General features: G+C 41.3%; 1 long non-coding RNA gene across 1 annotated transcript; it reads right to left on the bottom strand.

Annotated features, from left to right (window-relative positions):
* Positions 1 to 4,393: 4,393 nt before the first annotated feature.
* Positions 4,394 to 9,406, bottom strand: LOC120039563. Its single transcript, XR_005475445.1, has 3 exons — positions 9,307 to 9,406; positions 7,397 to 8,119; positions 4,394 to 7,032 (listed from the first exon to the last, which is right to left on the bottom strand). It is a non-coding gene; the product is annotated as an uncharacterized LOC120039563 (long non-coding RNA).
* Between the last annotated feature and the right edge of the window lie 4,094 nt (positions 9,407 to 13,500).

The raw sequence follows: 13,500 nt of genomic DNA, 5'->3' as shown, positions 1-13,500 counted from the left end.
TGGTAATCTGTCTGGCCCCGCGGCTTTGTGAATGTTGACCTGTTTATAGGTCTAGCTCACATCGCGTACGGAAAGCGTGATCACACAGTCATCCGGAACAGCTGGTGCACTCATGCATGCTTCAGTGTTGTCCCGCTCCTTGAAAGTGGCAGCTCTAGCCTTTAGCTCGGTGCGGATGTTACCTGTAATCCATGGCTTCTGGTTGGGACATGTATGTACGGTCACTGTGGGGGCGACATCGTCAATGCACTTCTTGATGAAGCCGGTGACTGAGATGGTATACTCCTCAATGCCATTGTCTGAATCCCGGAACATATTCCAGTCTGTGCTAGCAAAACAGTCCTGTAGCGTAGCATCTGCGTCCTCTGACCACTTACGTATTGAACGAGTCACTGGTACTTCCTGCTTTAGTTTTAGCTTGTAAGCAGGAATCAGGAGGATAGAATTATGATTTGCCAAATGTTGTATGTGTATTTATTAGGGATCCCCATGTTGCCACGGCAGCAGCTACTCTTCCTGGGGTCCAAACACAGCAAAGCGTCCACATTACATATAAAACAACAGATAACGCAGGGAACTATGTTTGTACTGAATGAACTAAAGATAAAACCGTACATCATATAACATCCCTACACCACCACATGTCCACAACACATGTTCAATACCACCATACAACAACATCACAATGTGTCTGTACCTTTGTGTGTGTCTCTTCAAAGTCCCAGTTGTTCCATAAGATGTATTTTTACCTGCTTTTTAAAATCTGATTCTACTGCTTGCATCAGTTACCTGACGTGGAATAGAGTTCCATGTAGTCATGGCTCTATGTAGTATTGTGCGCCTCCCATTGTCTGTTCTGGACTTGGGGACTATGAAGGGACCTCTGGTGGCTTGTCTTGTGGGGTATGCATGGGTGTCCAAGCTGTGTGCCAGTATTTTAAACAGACAGCTCGGTACCTTCAGCTTGTCAACACCTCTTACAAAAACAAGTAATGATGAAGTCAATCTCTCTTCCACTTTGAGCCATGAGAGATTGACATGCATGTCATTAATGTTAGCTCTCCGTGTACTTTTAATGGCCAGCCGTGCTGCCCTGTTCTGAGCCAACGGCAATTTTCTCAAATCTCTCTTTGTGGCACCTGACCACACTACTGAACAGTAGTCCAGGTGCGACAAAATCAGGGCCTGTAGGACCTGCCTTGTTGATAGTGTTGTTAAGAAGGCAGAGCAGCGCTTTATTATGGACAGACTTCTCATCTTAGCTACTGTTGTATCAATATGTTTTGACCATGACAGTTTACAATCCAAGATCCCCCTAGGTTTCTTTAGGTTCTCCTGATGTAGAGGCTCTCCCCTCCGAACTCTCGTCTGTGTGAATGAGAAAACATAGGTTAAAAGGTCCAGTGTAGTCAAAAATGTGATTTCCTGTCTTTTATACACATTTCCACACAATGAGGTTGGAAAAATACTGTGAAATTATGATAATACCCTTTTAGTGTAAGAACTGTTCGAATTTGACATTTCAGCCTGTTTTGGTGGAATGGAGTTTTGGCCTGCCTGGTGACATCACCAGACGGTAAAGTAGTTAACAGACCAATAAGAGAGTTCCAAACCTCTCTGCTAATAACAGCTCTTTTTCAGTTTTCCCTCCCTACTGAGACAACTCCCTGACAGTCCCAGCAAAATCCTTGCTTGAGATGTTGCTCTTACCTAAGAAGCAATTTTTTGACCATTTTAATTGAAAACAATCACAGCAAGGTACTTCATTTTTTTACCTAGAAATGATTTCATATGGAGTTAAAAACGGCGGCATTGGATTTTTAAATAAAAGAGCGATGTTCATTCAAAGTCAATATTGTATTACAGTTTTTTTGCGATTGCTTACACACTTGTTGCGGAATTTGGCTCATTGTGTCAAAACTCTACACACGAGCCAAATAAGACACAACACTTGGAGATAAACATGTCACTTCTATGGCAAAATGAAACTCTGCAATCAAAACCTAACAATCCTTTTTCAAAATGGAACTCTGCCATCAAAACCTAACAATCCTTTTTCAAAATGGAACTCTGCCATCAAAACCTAACAATCCTTTTTCAAAATGGAACTCTGCCATCAAAACCTAACAATCCTTTTTCAAAATGGAACTCTGCCATCAAAACCAAACAATCCTTTTTCAAAATGGAACTCTGCCATCAAAACCAAACAATCCTTTTTCAAATTGGCATTTTTGCAACAAAATGATACACACATGCACCATTTGAATGACTCTTTCGAAGCAGCAACAACACACTGATGTACTTTATACAAAACACTGCTGTCTTTAGTACTTTGTATACCTTTTTAATGTTCTCATACAGGCTTCTCTGAAAGATTGTTCCAGTACAGGACATCTACTCACATTTCAATGAACACAAAAATAGAAAAGCTTCAGAAAAAAATATATACAGCTGATTTTTTTGCCATTGCAGGTTTTTACAACAACAAAAAAACACAAAAGAAAATTAGAATTACAGTACAGCAATCAATACAATATGTTACTGTAAAATAATTACAGTAAAATTACAGTGCAATGGTAAAAATAAATAAATATTGTAAGGTATTTTCAAGGCACATTATCTTCATACTGTAGATGCCGTTGTCTAATGAGGAGAGGGCTGCATGGCACAGACAAGAGATTAACGCAGATCCAGTTGCTAGAGGGGAGGAAAGACGAGCCAGAAGAAAAGCAAGGTATTGTTTTCATGGTTTCATGCTACTGTCAGCAACAGAACAGGATATAATAGGATATAAAGCTGAGTGGAAACACTTAACATTAAGTTGCACTATTACACTGTAGTCAGTGTTTTATTTAAGTTAAGGTATAACTGATGGATTATATTAGTTAATATAATATTACACACACAATGATGGATTAAAAATGGATTACGAATTATATTAGTTAACAGCTGCTTCATATTTGGGGCATTTTATGAAAAGTCGAGACTGTACAAGTTTGAATTGAAGTAGTTTGATGGGCATTTTATGTAGCAATTTTGTTTAGGTATCTTGAAATTTAATTTGTGTTCCTGCATTGAATAGAAATGTACCAGTTACAGTGTAACAATGCATAATTACAACATTAACTATCATGTAATAAATCATGTAATAATGCACCTTAATGCAACGTAAAGTGTTGCCGCAGGCTCAAATTATAGTAAAGGGATTATTATTAACATTAGCAATGAAATAGTAACAAAACATGTTTGAGAGAAAGGCGAGAGGGAGTTGATTTAACTTTTAAACCTTGATGAAGTGTTATCATTGTATAGCCTACTATTAATAGACTACTGATAACATTTAATGGATGAGAATCCTATTATGTGCCAGTGTCATTCAGGGTAACAACATATTGTCATACAGTATAACACCAGTATTTTATATTACGATACAATAACTTTGTTTTGTTGACTCAGAGAAGACAAAAACAAGTCTCAAAAGATGAAGTGAAAGATATTTTTGTAGATTTCTGGATTTTTTTCCCCAGTGTAACGCAGGAAGTTTTTGTAAAAAACCTTCAACAAATTTTGAGTTGTACCCATGACACGTCAAATAAGTGGTATTCAAAATAAAATAATGTTATTTTTTCTGGGTAGTTATATTTCTGCCAGTCTAAGAATGGATAGATAACCTTGTGATTATTAAAAATGGGCATAAAATAAAAACTGAAAAACTGAATACTGAATGACATTTTACTAGGGTACATTCATATGAATCACAATAAAAATGTATTATTGGCTTTATTCTTGAATATAACTAATATAATTTTTTGCTACTTATAAAACCTTATACGTCTTTGACCCTTATACGGTAATTGAACACCAATTAGTCTGAGCATTAGCACTACAAATAGACCTCAGGTAAGATCACCTCTGTTGTGAGAACTTTGCAAACATGGAGGCAGTGAGAGCGAGAGGAAGAGGAAGAGAGAGAGGAGTAGGAGGAGGACAAGGACAAGAACAAAGAAGGGGACCAGGCAATAGACGGAGACATATTTCCGACGACATTTGGGCCACTTTGGTGGACCATGTCATAAATCATGGCCTGACGATGAGGGAGGCTGGGCAGAGAGTCCTGGACTTCGATGCAGCTGCACAGCCTCATGAGTTCATTTTCATTGATGAAGCTGGATTCAATCTAGCTAAAACCAGGCATCGGGCCGAAATGTTATAGGACAAAGAGCCGTTGTGAATGTCCCTGGGCAGTGTCGGGTTCACCTAGGGGTCATGATATGGACTGTACAAATGTTTGATGTATTAGAATAATTGATTATGCTTATGTTATATTAATAGTTATAAGACCCCTCCTTACATTTATAGGGTCCTAGACTACAGATTAACAATATATATACATTATGAGGTTTTAATATTGTTCCACAGTTGTTTTCTAATTCTCTCTCTCTGCCTCATTATAAAGAGGCTCCTCTGAGAAATGTGTGACTGTGAAGAAGGAGCTCTGCAGGGGAGTGTAGGAGATAAGAGACTAGTCAGACATTCCACAATAAATCAACTTGGGGGAGTGGACATTTACTGCCGAGGCCTTAGAAAACACTGGAACTATTGTATCTCTCTTGCAAGTTAGTATAGCTGTGTATGCATGGGCTTGGTATGAGGAGTAGAAGGTAATGACGTATGCAGTGACATCACAGGGGGTTGACTACGAGCATGATAAAAGCAACGTGGACCTATAGTGCAGAACTTACTCGGAAACATGCGTGCTACGTTCCTGATTGTCAACTTCTGTCTGCAATTGCATTAATAACGGTTGTTGAATGATTTAATTAAAGACATTGTCATAATGCTAATTTCACCAATGAACCAATGACTGACAAGGACGAAAGGAACGAACCCTAACAGCAACGCGGGGGAAATATCACCTTGTGTGCAGCCATTAGTCTGCAAGGAGTTCTCCATCACCATGCCACCCATCACCATGCCACCCATCACCATGGCACCCTGGTTCCCTACAATACTGCAACACATGATCATATTTCTGGAAGCACTACATAATGCAGCTGTACAGGACGGACCAGAGCAGCCCGGGTTTGTGGTCATCTGGGATAATATGTACAGGACGGACCAGAGCAGCCCAGGTTTGTGGTCATCGTGGATAATGTTAGTTTCCACCGGGCTGCTCTGGTCAGGGACTGGTTCACCAACCACAATAACTTCACAGTTGTATATTTGCCCCCTTACTCCCCATTTCTCAATCCGATTGAGGAATTATTTTCAGCTTGGCGTTGGAAAGTGTATGACCGCCAACCACATGCCCGCCTGCCTCTTCTGCAAGCAACGGAAGAGGCATGCGGAGACACTGAGGTGGGGTCAGTCCAGGGTTGGATACGGCAAGGAGATTATTTTCCCCGTTGCCTAGCCAGGGATGACATTGCTTGTGATGTGGATGAGGTGATGTGGCCAGACCCTAACAGAAGGTGGGATCCATAAACCATCCACCCTATCCCTTACAATGCCATAAAATAGTTTAAAATGATAATATTCAGTATTCATACAACAAGTAAATATGAATTGCATGATTAAATGTTGTAAACTAGTGAAAACATGGGATAACAAAGCTACTGTCCTTCAGCATAACGGGTGACATGGTATAACATGAAACTTTTGTTGTGCTGAAGGACAAAAGCGTGATACCGAAGGACGAATTTCATACATAAACACATTTAACAGGCAGTTCCCTTGGCCACCTATATAAAGTAATGACCTTGACCTATAAAGATTATCCTACCTTTTCATATTTAATATAGATTTTTATAAAATAATAACATTAAAAGTATGTTTTCTGTGTTGTACTGAAGGGACATGTGTTTTTGTTACAAAGGTTACTAGAGGATGAAAAGGTGAACTCATCAAATATTTCAGAGAGATTTACTCACCTCATCACGTTGATAGAGGGTCTTCAATAGGTCTTCTTTGTGATGTCACACACGGTCACATGATCATGTGATATGCTTTAAAATGGCTTTTTACCTTTGTTATACTGAATGACATTGATGAAGCGCCAAAGTCCGGACAAAAGTTATTCAAGTTTTTAAATATTTTTTTAGATCCAGTATGTGCCCATTATTTAATATATCGTTGCAAACACTAACACAATTATGCCATGGGTGTTCATTTATATTTTTAGGATGAATTTCTACATTTTAAAAACACTTTTGTCATTAGATTTCTAACCCAGTTACACTGAAGGACATTTTGACACTTTAGGGCTCAATAACTCTCTTAATTTAATAGTTTGCAACACAAATATTTTGGGGTCAAAAGAAGGGTAAGAGTTGAGTGATTTAATATTATATTTATACATATTTATCTTTTCTTATCTAGTCTTTGACCCACAAGTGTTTTCATGTGTGTGTGTGTGTGTGTGTGTGTGTGTGTCAGGGCAAGGGTGTCGTTTCTCTCCAGTGTGCACTGGAGATAGATACGCCTTCTCGCTGAAACTCTTCCCACACACAGAGCAACTATAAGGTCTCTTTCCTGTGTGAGTCTTCTCATGTCTCAGCAGTTGTTTAGACAAGGCAAAGCTTTTCCCACACACTGAACAGTAGTGGGGTGTCCTTGCATGTTGCAGAGAGTGGTCCTTTAACTGATCTGGACGGCTGAAACCCTTCCCACACACAGAGCAGGAGTAAGGTTTCTCTTCTGTGTGTAACCACTGGTGCCTTCTCAATATTGAGGCGAAACCAAACCTCTTGTCACATTTGGAGCAGACGTAAGGTTTCTCTCCAGTGTGCACTTTCTGGTGGTCTTGAAGATGTCTTTTTTCACGGAACTGCTTTCCACACACAGAGCAAGGGTAAAGCTTTTCTCCTGTGTGTATTCTCATATGTATTAGCAGTTTTTATAACTTTAGGCAATCTCTTCGGCACACTGAACAGCAGTGAGAGCTCTTAACTGTTTGATTCTCCTGGTGATGTGCAGGTTCTCCTGATGTAAAGGGACTCTCCTCTTGGTCAGAACTCTGATATGGATTCTCTCCTGTTTGAATAAGACAAGATAGATTTAACAAATGAGCTAACGACCCAACAATATATTGTCATGGGAGTCAAGGTCTTTGACACACCATTCTAGGGTTGTCCCGATACCAGTAACGCAACACAGAAGTATCGTGACTACAAAACAAAACATGAAGCAGACTTAAATTCTTTAGGAAAACAGTCCTAATGTTGTCACCCAGAGTCCTGTATGTTCATTTTCTAAGGTATAGCACACAACTTTTTACATAAAGTACGTTTATTAAGGACCATAGAGTTTAATCTGCTTTGTGTTGTTTTTTTCTGCCATGGATAATCTTGTGTCATAGTATTGCGATATTGGTATTGCGAAAACCATCTCCATGTACCATGATGAGGATCCAATCCAGCTTCTTCTCCTTCAGCATTCATCAGACCACCAATATCCTCCTCGTCTTCATCATTTTCTTCCTCTTTCATTCCTTCGATTGTAGCGTTCATCTCAGCTATTTGACTGAGGTCCTCAAACTCAACAGGTGCTCTATCAGCATGAGTCTTCTGATGTCTACGGAGGTTTTGAGGACGTATGTACCTCTGGCCACATTCAGCGCAACTGTAAGGTCTCTCTCCTGTGTGTGCCAGGCATTGGAGCTGAAAGGGTCTTGGATAACTAAAACACTTGCCGCAGACAGAACAGGGTTTATCTCCTGAATGCGTCCTGAAGTGATCCTTCAAGGTGGATGATTGAGTAAAACTCTTCCCCCACACATAGCAGGAGTGGATTTTCTCTCCTGTGTGTAATTTATGGTGTCTTTTCAAGGCTGAAGTGAAAGCAAAGCTCTTGTCACAGTCGGGGCAGGCATAAGGTTTCTCTCCAGTGTGCACTTTCTGGTGGTTTCGAAGATGTATTTTTTCACGGAACTGCTTCCCACACACAGAACAACTGTACGGCTTATCTCCTGTGTGAGTTCTCATGTGTCTTTCCAGTGATGAAAGCTTTTGGCAATCTCTTCCACACACTGAACAGCAGTGAGAGCTCTTAGCTGTGTGACTCTCCTGGTGTTGTTCAGGTTCTCCTGATGTAGAGGGACTCTCTTCCTGGTTATTCTCTCCTATGGGAATAACAAAGCATTGGTTAAACAAAGCAGCAAACTAGTTCATGTTGGATCATTCATAGAAATAGAATCCAATCATTCAATTCAATGATGTCACAATGGGTGGACTGAAGATACCCAGGTTAGGACAAGAGGATTCTAATATCCCGTTATTGCATAAAATGCAGAAGAATTCTAAAATACGGGACCAACAATGCAAGCAAATATGGCTGAGAGTGAATGTTAGCAGTGCAATCCAGCATCAGCTGATAGAACATTTCAAAATGGAAATGATTGCATCACAATACAAGGCAGCCATTGCGAGTGTACCCATGAGTTTACCAGTCAAATTGCCAGGGTTAGAGGTTCCAAACCCTTCCTAGGAATTCTATTTTTTATGGTATTGTTGTTTGACTGCAGTCTGACTGTCACATTCTCATACTCGGACCAACGTGCAGCGTGATCTGGATTCCACATCTTTATTTATTTAAAGTAAGTGAACCACATAACAAAACAATAAAGAATAACGAAACGTGACGACAATGGAGTGCTGACATACAACTACACATAAACAATATCCCACAAAACACAGGTGGAAAAATGCTACTTAAATATGATCCCCAATTAGAGACAACGATAGTCAGCTGCCTCTAATTGGGAATCAAAACCAAAACCCCAACATAGAAAAAACAACCTAGAACCCCACATAGAAAATATAAACTAGACTAACCCCCCTAGTCACACCCTGACCTACTCTACCATAGAAAATATAAACTAGACTAACCCCCCTAGTCACACCCTGACCTACTCTATCATAGAAAATATAAACTAGACTAACCCCCCTAGTCATGCCCTGACCTACTATACCATAGAAAATATAAACTAGACTAACCCCCCTAGTCACACCCTGACCTACTCTACCATAGAAAATATAAACTAGACTAACCCCCCTAGTCACACCCTGACCTACTATACCATAGAAAATAAGGACTCTCTATGGTCAGGACGTGACACTGATTCCCCACCATTATTCCCCCAAACTATACACCTGCTCACTCCCCCTCATGGATTTACAAAATACTGGGTCAGTGTAAGCATTGGCTAGTGGGAGTTTTTTACATCACTCTATTCCTATTGAATCCATAAGAGGGACTGAATTAACGCACCCTTAATGAAGAAAAGGAGAGAATGGGATCTCCACTTACCATGATGAGTAGGATCCAACCCAACTTCTTCTCCATCAGAATTGATCAGACCACCACCAACTTCTTCTTCTTTTACCTGCAGTTCCTCTAAGGCATCACTAATCCCAGGTATCTGACGGAGGCCCTCGGGGGTGCTCAGGTAACGTTGACACATGGTCGTTGGAGGTACAGTCAGTCGGTGGATCAAGAGCATCACCGTCACCAGGGACCAGGCTAGCATCAGGGACCTGGCCAGCTTCGCTAGAGTGGATCTGCTGATGTCTTCTCAGACTTCCTGATTGCGAGAAGCCCCTCCCACAGTCAGGGCACTGGTAAGATTTCTCTCCAGTGTGCGTCCTCTGATGGTCCCTCAGGTGTGTGGATTCAGAGAACCCTTTCCCACAGACGTCACAGACGTGACCCCTTTCTCCTGTGTGTCTTTTCTGGTGTTTAGTGAGATTCCACGATGTAGAGAAAGCCATTCCACAGATAGAGCAAGAGTGAGGTTTCTCTTCTGTGTGCATCCACTTGTGTTTCAGGAGTACTGTGTGCTTCAGCAGGTGTATCTTCATGGCTCCTGTGTGAGCAAACCTCTTCCCACAGTAAGGGCAGGGGTAAGATTTCTCTCCTGTGTGTATTTTCTGGTGTTTGTTAAGGTTTCCCCTCTCACTGAATTGCTTCCCACACACAGAGCAGGAGTATGGTTTGTCACCGGTGTGTGTTCTCATGTGTTTGTGAAGGTCTGATAACCTTTGCCAACATTTTCCACACACAGAGTGTGTGTATCCTCATATGTATTTGCCGTTTTGATAACTTTTTGCATTCTTGTCCACACACTGAACAGCATTGATAGCTCTTAGCTGTGTGATTCTCCTGGTTTTGTTTAGGTTCTCCTGATGTAGAGGGACTTGCTTCACTCTCAGAGCAGTGGTCATGTCTCTCTACTATGGGAAAAAGATTGTATGGATGAACTCAAATTAGTCAACACCCTGACTAATTCAAACTGTTTGGTCCTGACTAATTAACTATGTTTCTCCTACTCCTAAACAACATAAATAGTACAAAATAACCCCTTTGAACTCACCAAAAGCAGGACCTTCTTCCTCTTCTTTTACTTTAACATTGAGTACCAGCCTGAGACCAGCCTCCTCTACAGCTACAGACACCTGCTGTTGTGATCTCTGTCCAGCCTGTTGTCTCTCTCCTGTGTGCATTCTCTGGTGTTTTGTGAGACTTGACGATAAAGAGAAACTCTTCCCACACATAGAGCAACTGTATGGCTTCTCTCCAGTGTGTACTTTCTGGTGTCTTTTCAGAATTCCCTTCTCACTAAATTGTTTTTTTTACTCCTGATGTAGTGGGACTCTCCTCACTGTCAGAGCAGTGGTCAGGTCTCTCTGCTGTGGTAAAGACATGAGTATGGATTAACTCAAATTAGTCAACACCCTGACTGAGTCAAAATGTTTGTTCCTGACTAAACAGAAAATAAATATTGTAAAATTATACGGTCCATACTTTTCCCGAAAATGCTACATGTTAGCTTTTCCCATGAGATAACCTGGCACAATTAGCCCTAAGCTAACCACCAGAGGGATATTTTACACCTCCAAATCAAGGTTGCTCCACTTAAAATCAAATACAATGTTATTGGTCGTGTACACACAGTATTCTGCCGTTGTTATAGCAGGTGCAGCGAAATGCTTATGTTTCTAGCTCCAACAGTGCAGCATTACCTAACAATACAAAACAATACATACAAATCCCACCAAAATGTATCAGAACAGTCCGGAATATATATAGAATGGTGTGTATAGACAGTATATACAGTATATGAATAGAAAAGGTGTGTATAGACAGTAGTTATATAGGATGGTGTGTATAGACAGTAGTTATATAGGATGGTGTGTATAGACAGTAGTTATATAGGATGGTGTGTATAGACAGTAGTTATATAGGATGGTGTGTATAGACAGTAGTTATATAGGATGGTGTGTATAGACAGTAGTTATATAGGATGGTGTGTACAGACAGTAGTTATATAGGATGGTGTGTACAGCAGTAGTTATACAAGATAAGCATTGAGCATCAATACCTCCTCCTTTAGACTATTTGTCAGAACACCCAGAATCCCCTGTATCACATCCGGCCGTTCTATAAGTGAAGATAAGAGACGGTGTCAGACAGGAACCAACCCTATGACTTATGCCTATGTGACGTGTCTGTAACCAGTATAGAAGGGAACTAAACGGCCCCGTCAGAGCTCACTTCAGACAGGTACTTTATGCTCACTTCAGACAGGTACTTTATGCATCTAAGTTTGACTGTGACCCTCCAGCTTGCTGACAATAAAGAGGGATTAATTGAATATTGACTTTGAGTGTCCCTGTGTAAGGTTTTCTACAACAAGCTCTTACACTAAAAGGGCACTATCATCATTTCCACAATTTCACAGTATTATTCCAACTTCATAGTGTAGAATTATATACACTGCTCAAAAAAATAAAGGGAACACTTAAACAACACAATGTAACTCCAAGTCAATCACACTTCTGTGAAATCAAACTGTCCACTTAGGAAGCAACACTGATTGACAATAGATTTCACATGCTGTTGTGCAAATGGAATAGACAAAAGGTGGAAATTATAGGCAATTAGCAAGACACCCCCAATAAAGGAGTGGTTCTGCAGGTGGTGACCACAGACCACTTCTCAGTTCCTATGCTTCCTGGCTGATGTTTTGGTCACTTTTGAATGCTGGCGGTGCTTTCACTCTAGTGGTAGCATGAGACGGAGTCTACAACCCACACAAGTGGCTCAGGTAGTGCAGCTCATCCAGGATGGCACATCAATGCGAGCTGTGGCAAGAAGGTTTGCTGTGTCTGTCAGCGTAGTGTCCAGAGCATGGAGGCGCTACCAGGAGACAGGCCAGTACATCAGGAGACGTGGAGGAGGCCGTAGGAGGGCAACAACCCAGCAGCTGGACCGCTACCTCCGCCTTTGTGCAAGGAGCAGCACTGCCAGAGCCCTGCAAAATGACCTCCAGCAGGCCACAATATGTTAAAAACAAATATTGGCTGTTGTGGAATTTGCTAGAGGAAAATAATCACGTTGTCAGCTGGTTGTGTTAGCATAGGGCTACGTTTTCTCATGTTGTCAGCTGGTTGTGTTAGCATAGGGCTACGTTTCTCATGTTGTCAGCTGGTCGTGTTAGCATAGGGCTACGTTATCTCATGGGAAAAGCTTAAGCAAGAGTTCTCAAGTATGGACCCATTACATATCTACGCAACAAAATAAACAGTTTAGCTCACCAAAAGCAGGATCTTCCTCCTTTTCTTTAACACCCAGTACTAGAATAGACAACTGCTGTTGTGATCCCTGTCCACGAGATTGGTTCAGGTAAGAAGCAGCTACATTTTTGGCATGGACATGATGTCTTTGACTGTATTGGTTTGCTGATGAGGAGAATCTATTCCTACAGATAGAGCAGGGGTAAGGTTTCACCGTAGTGTGAACTCGCTGGTGTCTTCTGAGGAGTGCCAAAGCTGAGAAACTCTTATCACACTGAGAGCAGTGGTGCGGTTTCTGTCCGGTGTGCTGTTGCATGTGTATCTTGAAAGTCCACGATTGGCTGAATTCCTTCCCACATTCTGAGCAGCTGTATTGTGCGACACTAGTGTGAGATTGTTTGTGTCTTGCTAGAGAACTACGGTGAACAAAGGTATTTTTACAGGATGTACACTCGTAAGGTTTCTCTCTATCAGCATAGACAAAAACACCAATTTCCTCCTCCTCCTCCTCTTTGACATTAATTGCCAGCTCCTGTTACTCGTCTTCGATCTTGATATTCATAGTTCGACTGCCTGATGACGCCGTATCTGGAATTCCCAGTGTACACTGGTTGCTATGGTTACTGGCATGGCTGCATTGACGTTTGCGAAGATCTTCGGTCGAAGCGAAACCCCTCCCGCAATCAGAGCACTCGTAAGGTTTCTCTCCAGTGTGCATAGTCTGATGCTGCCTCAGCCTCGATGGTGACTCGTATCTCTTCCCACACTGTGAGCATTTGTAAGGTTTTGGTGTGGGTGCTCCTGTATGGCGTCGTACGTGTCTCGATAGAGTTCCCTTACAGCCAAAGCTCATCTCGCAGTAGGAGCACTGGTGAGGTCTCTCCCCTGTGTGCTTTCTCATGTGCATCTTCAGTTCATATGCAGAGAA

This window comes from Salvelinus namaycush, unplaced genomic scaffold (assembly GCF_016432855.1).
Source record: "Salvelinus namaycush isolate Seneca unplaced genomic scaffold, SaNama_1.0 Scaffold28, whole genome shotgun sequence".
Taxonomy (NCBI): Eukaryota; Metazoa; Chordata; class Actinopteri; order Salmoniformes; family Salmonidae; genus Salvelinus; species Salvelinus namaycush.
Note: the sequence above shows the minus strand (reverse complement) of the source record. Positions and strands in the feature narration are given on the sequence as shown.